Source organism: Schistocerca americana, chromosome 1, assembly GCF_021461395.2.
Source record: "Schistocerca americana isolate TAMUIC-IGC-003095 chromosome 1, iqSchAmer2.1, whole genome shotgun sequence".
Lineage (NCBI taxonomy): Eukaryota > Metazoa > Arthropoda > Insecta > Orthoptera > Acrididae > Schistocerca > Schistocerca americana.
This window is the reverse complement of record NC_060119.1, coordinates 247,536,406-247,555,859: the sequence shown is the minus strand read 5'-3', so window position 1 is coordinate 247,555,859 and position 19,454 is coordinate 247,536,406.

Below are 19,454 nucleotides of genomic sequence, written 5' to 3'. Positions count from 1 at the left end.
CGTATTTACAGGCGCCAGTGCCTGAAACTTTGACGGTCTGTAGGGTCGTTGGATGACGTTTCCGGGAACTTGATCTACTAAGACCTCTCTACAACCGCTAGAAGTGTGTAACATGAATTGTGAAACACCCTGTATAAAGGGCCAGATAATCTACAGAACGTCTTTGTTCTACATAATTATCTGTTACTTAAAAATCATCAATATTTACAACAAAATTTAATTGATATTTTATTTGAAAATTGTTGATTTATAACGTGAAGCAGAGGGATGTTGCAGTGAAAATAATACAGATTTCTCTTATAGCGCTAGAATACAGTTTCCTCAAAAAAAGGTAAATAAACAAAAAGCACTCCGTCTTCAGGCCACTAGTGGCCTACCTGGACCATCCGTCGTCCTCAGAGGAGGATGCGGATAGGAGGGGCGTGGGTCAGCACACGACTCTCCCGGTCGTTATGATGGTATTCTTGACCGAAGCCGCTACTATTCGGTCGAGTAGCTCCTCAACTGGCATCACGAGGCTGAGTGCACCCCGAAAAATGGCAACAGCGCATGGCAGCTGGATGGTCACCCATACAAGCGCCGGCCACGCCCAACAGCGCTTAACTCCGGTGATCTCACGGGAACCGGTGTATCCACAGCGGCAAGGCCGTTGCCCAAAACAAGGTAAAAAGGGTTAATTTTTGTAAAAACGCTAATCTAGTCACCTATTTCCGTGTGTAGCGCTACCGCACAAGTGTCATCAACGCCGACTGACGAGGAAAGTCGTAGCGTGGATGAACACCTGGCACGCGAACCTGCTTAGTGCGTAGGACAGAAAGGTCTCGCGTGGGAGGCGCACAGTAGTCTGGCCGATACAGGGAAACGTGGCCGGAAACGAAAGAGTAGGGGGGGGGGGGGGGGGTGGCGGTGGCGCGGTGGGGCGTGTACTCATCGCACAGTGACAGAACGGCCCAGCGGCAGACAGATGACGTGGACTGGAGGCAGGCGCACTCGCCGGCTGCCCGCGCATTCATCACGTGCCGACAGGATTGGGGAAAGCCTGCCTGGCGATCGCGCCGCATTGTTCCGGCACGACGAGGCGGGCCGCTTACACGACTCTCTGCGGACAAGTGCCGCGGAAAAACGTCCGTCACGTCGCAGTAAGCGCATATTGCTACGCCACGCTGCCGACGGCTTCCCACATTTCCCTCTCGTAGCCCGAAGCTTGTAAACTCACTCTCTCTTTCCCACACACACGTATAACGTAAACACACACACACACACACACACACACACACACACACACACTTACACCTCACAGAGGAGACTAAATAAGAATTGTTCCAGGAGTCACTCCTGCATTTGCAAAATGTTCAAGTGTAATCCGAAACAAGCAACTCCATTGGTGTCCGAAATTAAAGCAACAAATGATAGCTTTGCGATATTCCGTTTACCTTTCCACAAAATACACTACTGGCCATTAAAATTGCTACACGAAGACGAAATGCAGATGATAAACAGGTATTCATTGGACAAATATGTTATACTAGAACTGACATGTGATCACACTTTCAAGCAATTTAGGTGCTTTCAAAATGGTTCAAATGGCTCTGAGCACTGTGGGACTTAACTGCTGTGGTCATCAGTCCCCTAGAACTTAGAACTACGTAAACCTAACTAACCTAAGGACATCACACACATCCATGCCCGAGGCAGGATTCGAACCTGCGACTGTAGTGGTCACGCGGTTCCAGACTGAAGCGCCTTTAACCGCACGGCCACACCGGCCAGCAACTTAGGTGCATAGATCCTGAGAAATCAGTACCCAGAACAACCACCTCTGGCCGTAAAAACGGCATTGATACGCCTGGGCATTGATTCAAACAGAGCTTTGATGGCGTGTGCAGGTACAGCTGCCCATGTAGCTTCAACACGATACCACAGTTCATCAGGAGTAGTGACTGGCCTATTATGACGAGCCACTTGCACGGCCACCATTGACCAGACGTTTTCAATTGGTGAGAGATCTGGAGAATGTGTTGGCCAGGGCAGCAGTCGAACATTTTCTGTATCAAGAAAGGCCCGTACAGGACCTGCAACATGCGGTCGTGCATTATCCTGCTGAAATGTAGGGTTTCGCAGGGATCGAATGAAATGTGGAGCCACGGGTCGTAACACATCTGAAATGTAACGTCCACTGCTCAAAGCGCCGTCAATGCGAACAAGAGGTGACCGAGACGTGTAACCAATGGCACGCCATACCGTCACGCCGGGTGATACGCCAGTGTGCGTTCACTGCGATGTCGCCAAACACGGATGCGACCATCATGATGCTGTAAACAGAACCTGGATTCATCCGAAAAAATGACGCTTTGCCATTCTTGCACCCAGGTTCTTGGTTGAGTACACCATCGCAGGCGCTCCTGTCTGTGATTCGGCGTTAAGGGTAACCGCAGCCATGGTCTCCGAGCTGATAGTCCATGCTGCTCCAAACGCCGTCGAACTGTTCGTGCAGATGGTTGTTGACTTGCAAACGTCCCCATCTGTTGACTCAGGGATCGAGACGTGGCTGCACGATCCGTTACACCCATGCGGATAAGATGACTGTCATGTCGACTGCTAGTGATACGAGGCCGTTGGGATCCAGCACGGCGCTCCGTATTACCCTCCTGAACCCACCTATTCCATATTCTGCGAACGGTCATTGGATCTCGACCAATGTGAGCAGCAATGTCGCGATACGATAAACCGCAACCACGATAGGCTACAATCCGACCTTTGTCAAAGTCGGGAGCATGATGGTACTCATTTCTCCTCCGTACACGAGGCATCACAACAACGTTTCATGAGGATCGCCAGTCAACTGTTGTTTGTCTATGAGAAATCGGTTGGAAACTTTCCTCATGTCAGCACGTTGTAGGTGTCGCCACCAGCGCCAACCTCGTGTGAATGCTCTGAAAAGGTAATCATTTGCATATCACAGCATGTTCTTCCTGTCGGTTAAAGTTCGCTTCTGTAGCACGTCACCTTCGTGGTGTAGCAATTTTTATGGCCACTAGTGTAGGATAAACAGGTGATAGTAAAGTAGTAAAAAATTAAAGAATACGGGAATGCGTTACATGCGTAACGGTAGACAAAAATGTTCTTCCTTTATTTCCAACTCAACGGATTTGCACACACATTCCGATAACTTGTTAATGTGCTCAGTATGTGGTGTGACCACGTCTGGCAGCAGTATGGGCCTGACAACTACGGGGCCTGCTGTGAGTGACGTCATCAATGTCTTGTTGAGGCAATAAAGCCCCTCATTCCTGCTGAGCTCCTCGCAAGTCTTGGAGAGTGGTTGGTGGATGCTGACGTGATGCTACCTGTGTCCTTACTGCATACCAGACATGCTCTATAGGATTAAAATCGGGAGAGCCTGCAGACTACTCTACGTGTGCAATATCTTACATTTCCAAAAAAAAAAAAAAATGTGCTTAAGACGTGGAGGAATACGAAGTCTGGATTCCTGGATCCACAGCACCTCGCAACAACCGGACATGTAGTTCTAACATCTCGTCACGATACTTAGCAGCGGTTAAACCTTGCTGATTCACCCATACAATTTCATGAAGAGATGTCTGAATGGTCATCATAATTCCTGCCCACACCATTAGGGATGCTTCTCAAATTGTTGAAATGGCTCTGAGCGCTATGGGACTTAACATCTGAGGTCATCAGTCCCCTAGAACTTAGAACTACTTAAACCTATCTAACCCAAGGACATTACACACATCCATGCCCTAGGCGGGATTCGAACCTGCGACCGTAGTGGTCGCGCGGTTCCAGACTGAAGCGCCTACAACCGCTCGGCCACTGCGGCCGGTTGGATCCTTCTCCATACCGGTCTCTTTCCACAGTGTTCGAGTCTCGAAATCCTGTTCCACATTCCCTTCAGACGCGAATCCTTCAAGAATCACTCTCCAGACCCAATCAGACATTGGCCCACTGTTGGTCTGTCCAGGTGGCATGTTGACGACTCCACTCTAGACGTTGCCTTCTACGAAGCCGTATTGGTGGTAAACACACAGCAGGTCTCCGACAATCAAGGCTACTCTCTCGAAGCTTTCTCTACACCCACTGCCTCGAGACGACACGTCCAGTGAATGCTGCGAGATCAGATGCCACTTGCTGCACAATACTAAGGCGGTACTGTCGTGTCCTTACAGGCAATTAATGATCTTCTGTTTCTGATGTCTCACTGATCGGCCGTGCCCTGGTCTTCGGCATACAGTTTCGGTCTCTACAAACTGTCGCCGCATCCGAGAAACAACTTAATCGGGCAACATCAGCTTCCGACCGTCCCACTCCATTCTTCCCATGGCTCTCCGCCACACAGCGTGTGGTAGGCTTCTTTTCTGTGCCATACTGCACCGTCTGTGACTGTGTACGTCCGCAGCTTGTCGTCGTGCGGTAGCGTTCTCGCTTTCCACGCCCGGGTTCCCGGGTTCGATTCCCGGCGGGGTCAGGGATTTTCTCTGCCTCGTGATGACTGGGTGTTGTGTGATGTCCTTAGGCTAGTTAGGTTTAAGTAGTTCTAAGTTGTAGGGGACTGATGACCATTGATGTTAAGTCCTATAGTGCTTAGAGCCATTTGAACCATTTTTTTGTGACTGTGTACACAGCTGTTGTGGATGTGAGACTAGCCGGCAAAGAATACTCCGTTTGATAGGTGCCCTGACGTCAGCATTGGCGTGATCGTCCATGGAACGGAATGCCATCTTCCGTGCAGAACACGATCGTAGGGACATCTGTTGATAGTTTGCATGATTATATCGCGAAGTAGACACTTGATGGGGAAACAGTAGTTTGTTGCCATAATTTTGGACAGAGTGTATTTTGCTAATGAAGTACATAATGGTGTAGCTTTGGATCATATTCCAGCTAAATGTCGACCTGTTCGTATAACTGAATGCGCAGCTCGCTGCCAGCCAAACGGAATTGCAGAGCGCAGACTTTTCGTGGACTGGCCACAAGGCCAGCCACCAGTGTCTGCTGCTGCGCGGCCCAGCTCAGCGACAAACGGAGAACGCACCAAGTAAATAAAATCAATACCTTTGACATCAGACTCGGCTTATTCAGAAAATTACCGTTCGTTACATTTGCATCTCGAGTTGATTAAATTGTTATTTCAAAAGTCGTCGTAATTGATCTTTAATTATTCGCTATCTAATTTTCCCCGATGATCTGAGATCACCGCCGGCTTGTTTAACAGCGTACTACGAGCTCGTGGGGGCGGACGAATTTCCTTGATCCCAATTTGGTGAGTTCTAGAATGTCGCAAGATGGCGAATACTGGCAGAAGCTAGCCAGCCGTTGGTTTCAAATTCGAGCCACAGCTCCTTACCGCGGAAGGACACGAGAGTGCCTGCCGTTTCCGCGGAAGTTGCCGCCTCTTCAGCAGTCTCAACCCCTGGGCCGTGCTTTCTGACCGCTGCACAAGGGAGCCAAGCTGACGGTAACCGCAGCGCTAGTTAGGTCGGCTGTACGGTCCTCTCCTTGTCGCCGGAAGCTTACTGTGTCGAGGGCTCCTCGGCCACAGTATCGCGAGGCACCGTCACAGCGGCAGTTGTGACTAGTTGGTCGAGTTGAACGGAGGTATGCGGCTAGGACGGTAGGGAATTCGGGACCAGCCGCCATCTCAGCATCAGTGCGCATGCTTTGTGCACAGTTTGCCGCCGTGGTCCCTTGCGCTCGCAAGGTTGCTGATAAATTCGTCCCCGAGTTTACATTCAGTAGGAGTCGTAGTTATACTACTAATCTTTCAGTACCCAATAGATCGGGCGCTATTTAAGAAGATCTTCCATCACCTTTAGTGCTAGAGAGCAAAAAATGGTTCAAATGGCTCTGAGCACTATAGGACTTAACTTCTGAGGTCATCAGTCCCCTACAGCTACTTAAACCTAACTAACCTAAGGACATCACACACATCCATGCCCGAGGCAGCATTCGAACCTGCGACCGTTGCGGTCGCGTGGTTCCAGATTGTAGCGCCTAGAACCGCTCGGCCACTCCGGCCGGCCAGAGAGCAAAGTTCAGCATGTTTTCACTTCTCGCAAATCTCTCGTAGATCGAAAGCTGGACAGCTTTAATACCATGCTCTTCATAGGCTTGAATGTTTTATATTTCATATTCTGGTCCAACAGCTAGACTCAATAGGGCCGAGCGTTCATAAATTTATCGTCATACTCATGCATCAGGCCACCTCGTCAATTTGTTATGTGTTATTGGAGGAACTATACAGTAAAGCTTCCAGCGTGGGCGCATTTTCTCTTGTCTGTAGCTTCCATCCTTTTTCTGTTGATTAGGTCAATTGAGCATCAGAATGAGGTTTTCGCTCTGCAGCGGAGTGTGTGCTGATATAAAACTTCCTGGCATATTAAAACTGTGTGCCGGACCGAGACTCGAACTCGGGACCTTTGCCTTTCGCGGGCAAGTGCTGTGCCAACTGAGCTACCCAAGCACGACTCATGCTCCGTCCTCACAGCTTTACTGGCAGAAGTAAATCTGTGAGGACGGGGAGTGAGTCATGCTTGGGTAGCTCAGTTGGCACAGCACTTGCCCGCGAAAGGCAAAGGTCCCGAGTTCGAGTCTCGGTCCGGCACACAGTTTTAATCTGCCAGGAAGTTTCAATTAACCATCAACTGAACCGCTGTTAGAAGAGAATTAGTTATCTGAATGCGTGGAGTCTGTTCTTTCGAACATGTCCGAAGGAACATACACTACGCGGAATTCGCAGCTGTAATACATATTATGTAAACTGAAGTTGGAGGTGGGAGGGAGAAAAGTAAAGGGAAGGAACCGATGATATCAGCTGCATCGGGACTTTATGCGAAATCGGCTTCGACGAGTGAAAGTGTGTGCTAGACCAGGACTCGAACCCGGAATCTCGTAATCAACTGCGTTAACCGCTGCGCTATACGGACACAGTGTTTGTCGCAAATGCACGGACTAACTCGGCACGCTCCCTGATCGACCAACGTTCCCACCTACAAACACCTATCTGCAGTCCCTGTGCATGTCCCCACTAATCGTAGGTCACCGGAAGGTTAACTATATTGTGCATCCGCACACCACGCATTCATATAATTTATTCGCCTCGATGGATAATGAATCCACAAGCTTTTGTGAGATGCAAGATATCATTCGACGTCTGGTGAGAGTCTACAATTAGCGGGCATGGAGAACATGGACAGAGACTACGGATAGGCGGAGCTAGGTGGAAACGTGGATCGGCCGGTTAGCATGCTGAGACAGCGTGCCAAGATAGTCCGTGCTTTTGCGATAAACACTGAGTCTGGATGGAGCAATGGCGCAGTGGTTCCTTTGCTATCTTCTTTCTTCTTCTTCATTCTAAACTATATTTTTATATTTCTTTTTCAAAATTACAATTCCATGTAAATTTTTTCTAAACGGTTGGTGAAAGCTGCCATAAAGAAAAGAAAAGAAAGACGGATAGCAAACAAAGATAACCAACTAAAAGAAAACAAAATAAAAGAGACAAAAACAAAACCCAATCAACTATGACCCGCCTCCACGTGGCGGGGCACGGGCAACGGTGCGACCGGATGCGGGAACTGGTGTGGAGGTTCAGCCACATCAGCGCCCATATACCGACGGCAGCGGCCAAGTGGTCAATAAAGACCCACATTAAGCAAATAGGTGGTGGGTCGTAAAATCGTGGCCTCAAGTGAAAAAAAGGTGGTTAATCCAACTACCACGTAAGCAGAAGATCTCAGATTCGAGACCCAGACCACCGATTCAGCGTGAAGTCCCGGTTCAGCTGATATCACCAGATCCTTCCCTTTCCTTTCTGTTCTCCCCTCTCCACTTCGAATTTACATAAGAAGAGAATTAGAATGAGATTTTCACTCTGGAGCGGAGTGTGCGCTGATATGAAACTTCTTGGCAGATTAAGACTGTGTGCCCGACCGAGACTCGAACTCGGGACCTTTGCCTTTCGCGCCGGCCGAAGTGGCCGCGCGGTTCTGGCGCTGCAGTCTGGAACCGCGAGACCGCTACGGTCGCAGGTTCGAATCCTGCCTCGGGCATGGATGTGTGTGATGTCCTTAGGTTAGTTAGGTTTAACTAGTTCTAAGTTCTAGGGGACTAATGACCTCAGCAGTTGAGTCCCATAGTGCTCAGAGCCATTTGAACCATTTGCCTTTCGCGGGCAAGTGCTCTACCAACTGAGCTACCGAAGTACGACTCACGCCCGGTACTCACAGCTTTGCTTCTGCCAGTACCTCGTCTCCTACCTTCCAAACTTTACAGAAGCTCTCCTGCGTAGAGCACTTGCCCGCGAAAGGCAAAGGTCCCGAGTTCGAGTCTCGGTCGGGCACACAGTTTTAATCTGCCAGGAAGTTTCAAGAAGAGAGTTAGTTCGGTGCCAGCCACAGTCGGGACAACTGTCGACAGGTAGATCAATGGCAAATCTCACATCTTGCAAGGAAAGACAGAAATCGTGTGTACAAGCAATTATTTGGTACATCTGTGCAAATTAACATTTGTTATTATTCACACCATCGTCTGCAGCAGCCAACAACTGCCACGCGAGGTAAGCTACACTTGGATCGAATTCGTACGTCGGATTCAAAAAATGGTTCAAATGGCTCTGAGCACCATGGGACTTAACATCTGAGGTCATCAGTCCGCTAGAACTTAGATCTACTTAGACCTAACTAACCTAAGGAATCACACACATCTCTTCCCGAGGCAGGATTCGAACCTGCAACGTGCCGGCCGTTGTGGCCGTGCCGTTTTAGGCGCTACAGTCTGGAACCGCGTGACCGCTACGGTCGCAGGTTTGAATCCTGCTTCGGGCATGGATGTGCGTGATGTCCTTAGGTTAGTTAGGTTTAAGTAGTTCTAAGTTCTAGGGGACTGATGACCACAGATGTTAAGTCCCATAGTGCTCAGAGCCATTTGAACCATTTTGAACCTGCAACCGTAGCAGTCGCGCGGTTCCAGACTGAAGCGCCTAGAACCGCTCGGCCACGACGGCCGGCTGTATGTCGGATTGATGACAAGAATTAATTGTGTGCCATCCGATGTTCAGCCGAGTTGTCGATTCCATGTTTCTGCTAGGTGTTTCATTAACCAGCGCAGTCGCCTTAGTCATGTGCTGCGAGGTATGTCCTTACGAGCGCTTGCTATATGGACCACAGTTTTATTCGCGTCCGACTCCCGGTGTCCGTCATGCCCATCAATGTTACTTGTTGTTTTGATTTTCCGATTCTGCACTGCCATTTCGTGAAACGCACATTTTCTCGGGTCTGTAAGGTGAGTTGACCGGCGAGATCTTCACACGATGGCTCTTCGGGATGTAAGGTCCGATAGGTCGCAAAATGGAAACGATATTGAAAATCCCATTAAGCTTTTTACAGATGTGATGGGCAGTGTCTCTAGTATGCCTGTCGGTCGCTTCACGCCACTCTTTCCAATTCCGAGCACACAGTGAGCATGCAAAGATGCCTAAAACAATATTGTCTCCCGCCAAGTATAGGTGCCCAAGTTTCATAATGTAACTCCGAAGCATTTCCTTCTTCGTGACAATTAGCGGCCGCACGCTACATGGGGGAATGAGGACGGCCCTGAAGCACTTTCGGTGTGAAATTTTTAATCACTCACCATACAGCCCTCTAATATTCATTCATATCTGCTCACATGAAGCGCTGGCTGGGAAAACAATATTTTTGCACAGACGACGAACTGCAGACCAGACTAGAGAAATGGCGGAAGGCACAGGCGGCTGCCTTCTAAGATGAGGATATTGGAAAGTTGGAATAATGCTAAGACAAATGTCAAAGCCGGGGCGGAGACTAAGTCGAGAAGCAGCTGGAAGGTATAACAAACGGTTGTAAATAAAACATTTTTGATTTTGACTATGGTTTCCATGTTGCGACATATCAGACATTACTTTCTCAAAAGCCCTCGTAAACTGAGTGGCGTATCCTAAGATGTTATTAAATTGAAACCCTTCGCCACCCATCACACCCACAGTTTCTTCTGATCGATGAGTAAAACTGCATCGAGCCTTGGCATCAATGTGGCTATTAGCGCTCCAGTTATAATAAGCATTGACTTTTTTTCTGTTGTGCGTACTCGTGCGCCGTACTGGAGCACAATACTTTGCTGTTTTATACAGTAGGGATTGTGTGGCAGTGCAAAGAATTTTCTCCTACAGTTGTTCTCACCCGCTTCCTGCTGATGCTTTTCACACGTTGCTGTACGGTCAACTGGAATGCGAAGCTATGTTGGTAAACTGGTGCACCTTATTTATCTGTTGCGAAATAAAACATCCATATTGGTGGCTGACATGTGAGTACAGACAGTTACTGTTATGGTTTGACTTGGGCGCCATCACCATCTTCTATAAAATTCATCCATATGTTCCAAATACGCTGACATAATATATTTTCTGTCTATATATTTTGTTTGGGTTGCTACGACGGCTGTTAACATGTCATCTCCGTAAAGAAATGCTTTGATATCCTTACTAGCATGTAAGAAGTGTTAAGATTATATATTACAGGTGCTAAGAGGCATCATTGCGGTAGCTTATATTTGAGAGAGAATCAAAACTTGTTCATGATATGATGGCCCTGAAGTACCGATTACTGATTGTGGTCTCCACGATTCAATTATATTCCTAGCAGGAAGCCGTTTTGAAAGGCGTAGCAAGGGTCCTCACACCGCAACTGCACTGGACCTAAGGCACCTCAAGGTCATAAACCTCTAGAAGACGGAAGGCTCATTAAGGAATCGTTAAGTATTAATTTAACTGAAACATCCTGGCAAATTAAAACTGTGTGCTGGACCGAGACTCGAACTCGGGACCTTTGCCTTTCGCGGGCAAGTATTCTACCATCTGAGAAACGGCCCGTTCTCACAGATGTACTTCCGCCACTACCTCGTCTCCTACCTTCCAAACTTCACAGAAGCCCTTCTGCGTACCTTGCAGAACCAGCACTCCTGGAAGAAAGGATATTGCAGAGACATGGCTTGGCCACAGCCTGGGGGATGTTTCCAGAATGAAATTTTCATTCTGATTGATCTGCCAGGAAGTTTCATATCACCGCACGCTCCACTGCAAAGTGAAATTTCATTCTATTAATTTAATCTTTTCAGAAGCTATCTCCGTGCGGTGTAGCCTCGTACGATAGCCAAACATCATCAAGAAATACACGTCCAGTCACAGTAAATGCGACCACCGCGTATGTACGACGTCAGCGTGCAATAACCACTCACAGAAGGCAGGTGGCAGCACTAGCAGTGGTGGATACATAAAGCGTCTCGGGGAAAGAGGGGGGGAGGGGGGGGGGGGACGCAGAAGCCAGCGTAGTGGTTGTCTTAATGCTGAAACTGAGCGAGTTATCTGACGTCCAAACCGGCATGAACATTGGCTTTCAGGCCAATGGTGGAAGCATTTCCGAAACGGATAAGTTTGCAAACTGTTCATGTGCTGTTTGGGATAGCGCCATTTTGCCGTGCACAGGCACGACAAAATGGCGCTATCCCAAACTGGCGCCTAGGCGAATGTGGTGCACCACGAACCATTAATGACAGCTGCGCAGATGTGTCTGGGGCGAAAAGACGTTGTGACGGTATGTCATATAAATGGACATTTGGAGAAAGGGAAATGAAGTTTTTGTTCTGAGACGTGTGAATTATAAATTATTTCAAGACTGTGTACGCTTGCGCGATGTATAACAAATAGTAAAGAACGTAAGTTATTATTATCAAAACACAAATATCGATGTAATTAACAAAACAGTTTTTTTGGTATAACCTCTGTGTAACATAGGCCATGAAGATCAGAGACAATGCTTTGATTGAACCAGCTCTCCTGTTTTGTTTCGTCTAGCGGTAGGCCGCCATTGTAGTGCTGTCTGATAATTAACGTAAGTTTTATCTGTATTTTGAAAAATATAATAGAAATTGTTATTAGAAAGTGTGTATTATTGACTTAGTTGTCACCTCTCATGATCGCAACCATTAATTATAATTTACAGAACTTCGCAGTACCGGGAGCTCATCTCCCCTAGCAGAATTTAGTCGGCCATTACGCTGACTGTGTTATTTAATGAAAATATCATGTCATAATATTGGATGTAAATGTGAGAGGCTTCTCAGTTTTGATCTTTGATTAATTTCAAAGTTAAAAAGAGTCAAAATAGATTTGGTTTATTAATATTTAGAATATTAAGTAAGTTCAGTATGTTTCATTTTGACCGCCTAACGACAGACGAGATTCTCTCCAGTTTTGCCTTGCAAATAATGAAAAGAAATATTCAAAATCATTACATTCCTCAATATCTAAGTTAATCTTTGTGTAATTTGGTACATGAATAACCAGTAGCCCCTGAGACCCATATTAATAATTACAGTTTGCGTAAGAAGACGCACATTTTCTTTTCTAAATATCAGCGCTCACGCAAACTATTTATTAGAAGGCGGTGAGTCGCGCGCTGTGTTTAAAAAATATTGTATCGTGCGTACTCCGGGGCAGCCGATGTCCGTACGAGTGTTATCGCCGTATAAGTTAATTAAAAGTCTCATGCTAGCCCACAGTATTTAAAGCCACCCCAACCAAAATCATAAAATATATAATTATAAAAATAAAAGAAATATACACTTATACCGCGATGACGTGTAGCTGCTGAGGAACTAAGCACCCAGATGAACCAAGCGGCTTCGAGCAGTGTTTCCTCAATGGTTCATGCATAGAAGTTGGAATTTCCGCACCAGTTTCGCAACTGCGCGTCCACTCAGTGGTGCGAGGTTGCATCTTCAGATGAATCACGTTTTATGCTCCTTCTGACGGATGGCTATTGGCGTCTACGGGATGAAACGTCTGAAAGCAAACATCCTGCAACAAACGTCTAAAGGATCGTGTTCGGAGGGCATTCCCTGGGTGATTTCGTCATTCTGGAAGGCACAATGGACCAACACCTGTATCTCCCCTCGGGAGCCGTGACACCCATGTCACCCCCTATCACCCCTCCCCCGCCAGTTTGGCATCTACTAGCAGGACAATGAAACATGTCAAACACCTAGCAGCGTACGTGCGTGGTTCGCAGAGCACAAGGATGAGTTTGCCGTACTCCCTTGGCCACCAGATTCCATGGATTTAAACCCAACCGAAAATCTGTGTGACGACCTCGATCAAGTTGTTCACGCCATGGCTTCTCAACCTAACCTGGCCTTGCGCAGACTGGCACTAGAGTAACGATGGCGGTTATCACTGAAACAACTGCTTTTCAGTTACATTGTTTTTCTTTTCACGCCATTTTAACCTCAATGCTAAACCTACTCAAAATAACTAGTTTCTGAAATAAAGGATTTATATTTTTTCCCCTATTATTCCCTGTAACAAACGTAGAAATCGCACAAAGAGTGAAAAATTCTTGAGTCAGTTTCAAGATACATGGATTCAAAATATTAAATTAAATAGCAGAATAGAAGAAAAATTCGTCTGTTGTTCACTGCTTTTCTCGAAAAGTGGGAAGTGGTTGAATATAATAAAAAATCACCGGTATTCTGCTACTGAGTCTGGTGTTTTGAAACTCTGCTCGAAAATCATATTGTAATCGGGGATCATATCACTGTTTGGGGCGCTACGAATATTCAGCGCTGAAGGGTGTAAACTGATGATGGATAACTCTGTTTATCATGTTAATTTGTCCGTTTTCAGTGGCTACAAGCACATAGAGCCTTATTATGTAGACACTGACAACAGATCAGCTACTTCTATTTTTATTGTATTCCATGATTAACTTGTTGTTAAGTACTTAATTTATCAGTGTTATCATAATTTCTTTCCTCTTTTATTCTTTCGTAGAAATTGCAACATGGCCATAATCGTCTCAGCATTGCTGTAGCAATTCTTATCCTATGTGTTTGTTGTTCGTTTCTGTCGTCACTGTTACTACAACGAGCACTGATCGCTTTTCCCGTTTTCTGTAATAACACAATATTTCTAACCAGCGAAAATTTTACGACCAAAAACTACTCCATCCTTAAGAAAAGTTTATTTAAAAACTACAGATTTTAGCAATTTTGCTACGGCTATTTGATATTTATGTTTTTTTGTCACTTATTAGCAAAAAATGAAAAACCCTTGTTATTACTCAGGCCAAACAAATACCGTAAAATACCCGTTATTCAGAAGTAAAATATCGGTATCGGTTTTAACTGGTCGGTTTTTACCGTCCTTACGCTGGAGTCGGTATGTCTGCACATGCATGTCGGTATCCTTCTAGAACCGCATTGATTCTCTTCCTGCAGTTCTCGCAGCGACCCGCACTGCACTAGTTAGTTATTCACGCTTTTGACAGGTGGTCACATTAATGTTACAGGACAGTGTAGTTTAAACGAAAAGATAATAGAAACTTTTGAAACGTGGAGCTTTGGAGGAACGCTGAAAATAGACTTGGTACATCGAGTAACTAATGAGGAGGTACTGAATCAAATTGAGGAAAAATGAAACTTATGGGAGAATTTGAGTAGAAGAAGCACATCCTGTGGCATCAAGGAGTCTTTAATTTCATATGAAGCCTGAGGAAATGGGTGATAAAAACCGTAGATGGAGGCCAAGACTCTAACACGTAAGAAGGTTGAAATTGATGTGGTTTGCAGTAGTTATACAGTATTGAAGAGACTTATACGAGGTCGACTAGCGGTGGAGAGCTGCATCAGACCTGTCTTCGGACTGAAGACCACAACAACAACAACAACAACAGCAACAAAGCTAGTAATTCTTTAGTCATTGTAACTTATTACGCAATTAGTAGGAACGGAATCTATGTAGAATCTGACACATTATATCGTTCCAAGTGACAATACATCTGATAAGCAGGCACTTAAATGTGATTTGCAGAGCATCCATGTAGATGTAGAACTAGGAGCGTTACGTCCTATCAGCAGTCTAGTTTCAAAAATGGTTCAAATGGCTCTGAGCACTATGGGACTTAACATCTATGGTCATCAGTCCCCTAGAACTTAGAACTACTTAAACCTAACTAACCTAAGGACAGCACACAACACCCAGCCATCACGAGGCAGAGAAAATCCCTGACCCAGCAGTCTAGTTTCTGTGCTGTCAACATCAACAGAGAGGAATGTATATACAAATTTGTAAGTTAAATACACGATTAATTGTGACCGCTAGACCTCCATGTAAATCAGACTTTTATGTGCCTAATTCATCATTTGGGGGAAACCGTGTCGAATGTGCGCTCTATTGAGCTGTATCATGTCGGTTACCCAGTTACCCGGTTACACGCACGATAGATTCTAGCACCTTGCTATAAGTTTCAGTCAAATACGTGTGTTTCACAGTCTCCGATGAATCGCCAACGTTGACGTTCGAGTAGTCTTGCATTGCGTTGTGTTGGTTAGCGCGTGCGACCTCTTGCATGTTCCTCATTGGGAAAGACGTTCGATCTCAGATTGTCACACGTAGAGGATTATAAATAATGTCGTGTGACGAGGGCCCCGTCGGGTAGACCGTTCGCCTGGTGCAAGTCTTTTGATTTGACGCCACTTCGGCGACTTGCGCGTCGATGGGGATGAAAATGTTGATGATGAGGACAACACAACACCCAGACCCTGAGCGGAGAAAATCTCCGACGCAGCCGGGAAACGAACCCAGGCCCTTAGGATTGACATTCCGTCTCGCTCACCACTCAGTTACCGGGGGAGGACACGTATAGGATCGTATGTACCAGTTACTACGTTGCATAGAAGTTTGCTTAGACTGAGGCGGGACGTCGCAAATATTCCTATGAAACCTTTCACGACTTAGTTAATGATTCTGCCCTACTACCCATGTACTGGCTATTTTTGTCGTCAGCCATCATCAGCGTAATCCTGATGAAGACTGACCGCAATAGTAGCCGAAACGGCGGTAGTTTTATCATGTGCCGTTATAATCGTGGTGCAATGAAGATTCCGGCCTGCTCGGCAGATGGTGCAAAATTCAGCAGGCAATTTTCTCACTGCGTGCGAGAGTGCACCAGAAACATCGTGGCTGCAGCTGGCACCACCGGTGTCCACGAAGTGACGGCGGTAGCGGCCGAGTGGAATCTAGCAGAAAGCAGCGAAACGACCCGGTCTCCTTGGCAGCGAGAGGAGTTACGTTAGAGGCAACTGCAAGAGGAAGATACTTGGGTGCTGGCGGCATCGTGAAGACGAGCGACCAACGAGGCTCCCTAGTGGCCATCGAGACGGGAGGACACACGGGGTAGTGCCGACGGCAATCTTCCGGTCGGCTTCGTCCCTGGAGCCTGCTGAACTCTTATGGGTAGAGCTCTCGACAGTGCTGTGTACGCTGCACTTAAGATCTCACAAGTGAACAACTCCGTTTTGAATGTGCTCTGCGTTAGGAGATGTTACCCTGAAATACCTATATGTGCCATCTGATAGTGCTCAGTGTTCATTGATAATTTTAGTGCATTTATTTCCTTTTATAGTGTTCGTGAGTCAGAGTTTCTGTAGAATTTAGTGACACAACACAGTGCTTCCATTTTATTTATTTATTTATTTTCTGAAATAGTTTGGTTACCCAAATATTAGGCTTCCAGCATATTTTATTTTTATTATTTTCTTATCTTAATACCAGCCACATTTCATTTGTACAAGGGAGCCGTGGTTACAGCTCAGTTTTGTACTTGTAGTAACCACCGTTCTCTCAACAGCTGTCAACTTGCAAAACAGGGCAGGGGAGTGAAGAGAGTTCAGAGTGCTCTCTCGCCATTGGGTTGGGAAACTGCTCCTAAAAGGTAGAAGAATCAGCAATTATTAACGTCGTGAGGATGCAGAAGACAACGGTAACCACTGGATTACAGACACACAGTGCGCATTCGAAGGACATATGGCGTGTGGTTATAATCATGATCTCTCCATATGCAAAAGGATTCCGAATTAGTTCCCTTTTGAGATCGTCGTGAGGGATTACCAAGGAGGACGTGACCACGAGAAAAAGACTGAATAACCGACGAAAGTATAATGTAATATGGGTCGGAGCGAGGAATACCAGAAGTCTAGCTAATAATGGATTTTTCACGTGTACGCAGGAGCAGATATAGACTCAGACCTTAATTTAGTAATGACGAAAAGTAGGCTGAAGTTTCAGAGAAACATCAGTAAGAATCAACGTTCAGTGAAGTGGGATACTGAATTACTGCAGCATGATGAGATACGTTTGGAGTTCTCTGGGCTTCTAGATACTGCAACAGTGAATTCCACAGTAGAAAGTTCAACTGAAGAGGAATGGACATCTCTGAAATGTTCGACGGACGAGTATAGGTACAAGGAGGTCAGCTACGAAAAAATATTGCATAACAGGAGAAATATTTTATTTTACCTATGTAAGAAGGAAGTACAAAAATGGTCATGAAAAGATAGGAATACGCAATAAAAGTCATTACGGAATGAAATTAATGAGAAGTGCAGGGAAACGAAGGTGAAATGGTTCCAGGAAAAATAAGAACAAGTCGAGAAAGGAACAGTTGTCGGAAAGACTGATTCAGCTACTAGATAGTTGAAAACGTCTTCCGTGAAGTTAAAACTAAAGGTGCCATCATTACAGATGCAACAGTAATTCCTCTGTTAAAAGCAGATGAGAGAGCGACTGGCTCCACACTGTAAATTGAAGGACTCCACGGGAAGGAGGGATTGCTGGATGATTTTATACAAGAAGCGTAATTTGATAAACCTATATTGAAATAAGATGCAACGGCCTTGCCGCAGTGGATAAACCAGTGGGTGACCATCCGGGCCGCTGGGCGCTGTTGCCATTTTTCGGGGTGCACTGAGCCCCCTGATGCCAATTGAGGAGCTACTCGACCGAACGGTAGCGGCTCCGGTCAAAGAAAACCATCGTAACGTCCCGGTAAGCGGCGTGCTGACCACACGCCCGTCCTATCCGCATCCTCAGCTGAGGATGACACGGCTTTCGGACGGTCCCTATGGGCCACTTGTGGCCTGAAGACGGTGTGCTATGCAACACTGAACGTATAGTGACATTGCTTCGAAATTTCTAAAATACTGGAGGCAAATGACAACCAAACACCTATGCTAGATGGTGTATACAACTTGACACTGGCGTCATGCCATCAAACTTTTTGAAAATATCATTCTTACATACAATTCGAAAACAGCGAGGATTGCTAATTCTGAGAATGACTGCACAATCAGTTTCACGTCTAATTTGCAGAAAAGAACAATGTATAGGAAAATGGAAAATGAAACTGAGAAACTGTTAGAAAACAATCTGTTTTTCGCTCTTAGAGTTCAATCTACTGGGTGATCAAAAAGTCAGTATAAATTTGAAAACTGAATAAATCACAGAATAATGTAGATAGAAAGGTACAAATTGACACACATGCTTGGAATGACATGGGGTTTCATTAGAACCAAAAAAATGCAAACGTTCAAAAAATGTCCGACAGATGGCGCTTCATCTGATCAGAATAGCAATAATTAGCATAACAAAGTAAGACAAAGCAAAGATACTGTTCTTTACAGGAAATGCTCAATATGTCCACCATCATTCCTCAACAATAGCTGTAGTCGAGGAATAATGTTGTGAACAGCACTGTAAAGCGTGCCCGGAGTTATGGTGAAGCACTGGCGTCGGATGTTGTCTTTCAGCATCCCTAGAGATGTCGGTCGATCACGATACACTTGCGACTTCAGGTAACCCCAAAGCCAATAATCGCACGGACTGAGGTCTGGGGACCTGGGAGGCCAAGCATGACGAAAGTGGCGGCTGAGCACACGATCATCACCAAACGACGCGCGCAAGAGATTTTTCACGCGTCTAGCAATATGGGATGGAGCGCCATCCTGCATAAAGATCGTACGTTCCAGCAGGTGTTTATCAGCCAGGCTGAGGATGATGCGATTCTGTAAAATATCGGCGTACCTCCCACCCGCCACGGTAGCAGTTTTGCTATCCAGCGCAATCTGTCGGACATTTTGTGTAGTTTTTTTTTTGTTTCTAATAAAACCCCATGTCATTCCAAGCATGTGTGTAAATTTTTACCTCTCTATGTACATTATTCCGTGGTTTATTAAGTTTTCAAATTTATACTGACTTTTTGATCACCCTGTATACATCTAAGAAGATATGAAGGAATTAAATCAAAGCGTCAAGAGTGGGTTTAAAATTTAGGGCGAAAGAATATCAATGACTAGATTCGCTTACAAAGTTGTTATCCTCGCTGAAACCGAGGAATAATTACAGCAGTTGTTGAACGTATACAGCACATGAATTGATAGTAAATCGAAGAAAGATGAAAGTAATGAAGAGTAGCTTAAGTGAGATTAAAGATAACTTGACACACGAAGGACAAAGGACGGAGAACATAAGTAGCAGACAAGCACAGACAATGAGGACATTCCTGCTAGTACCAAAGATTCGCCTT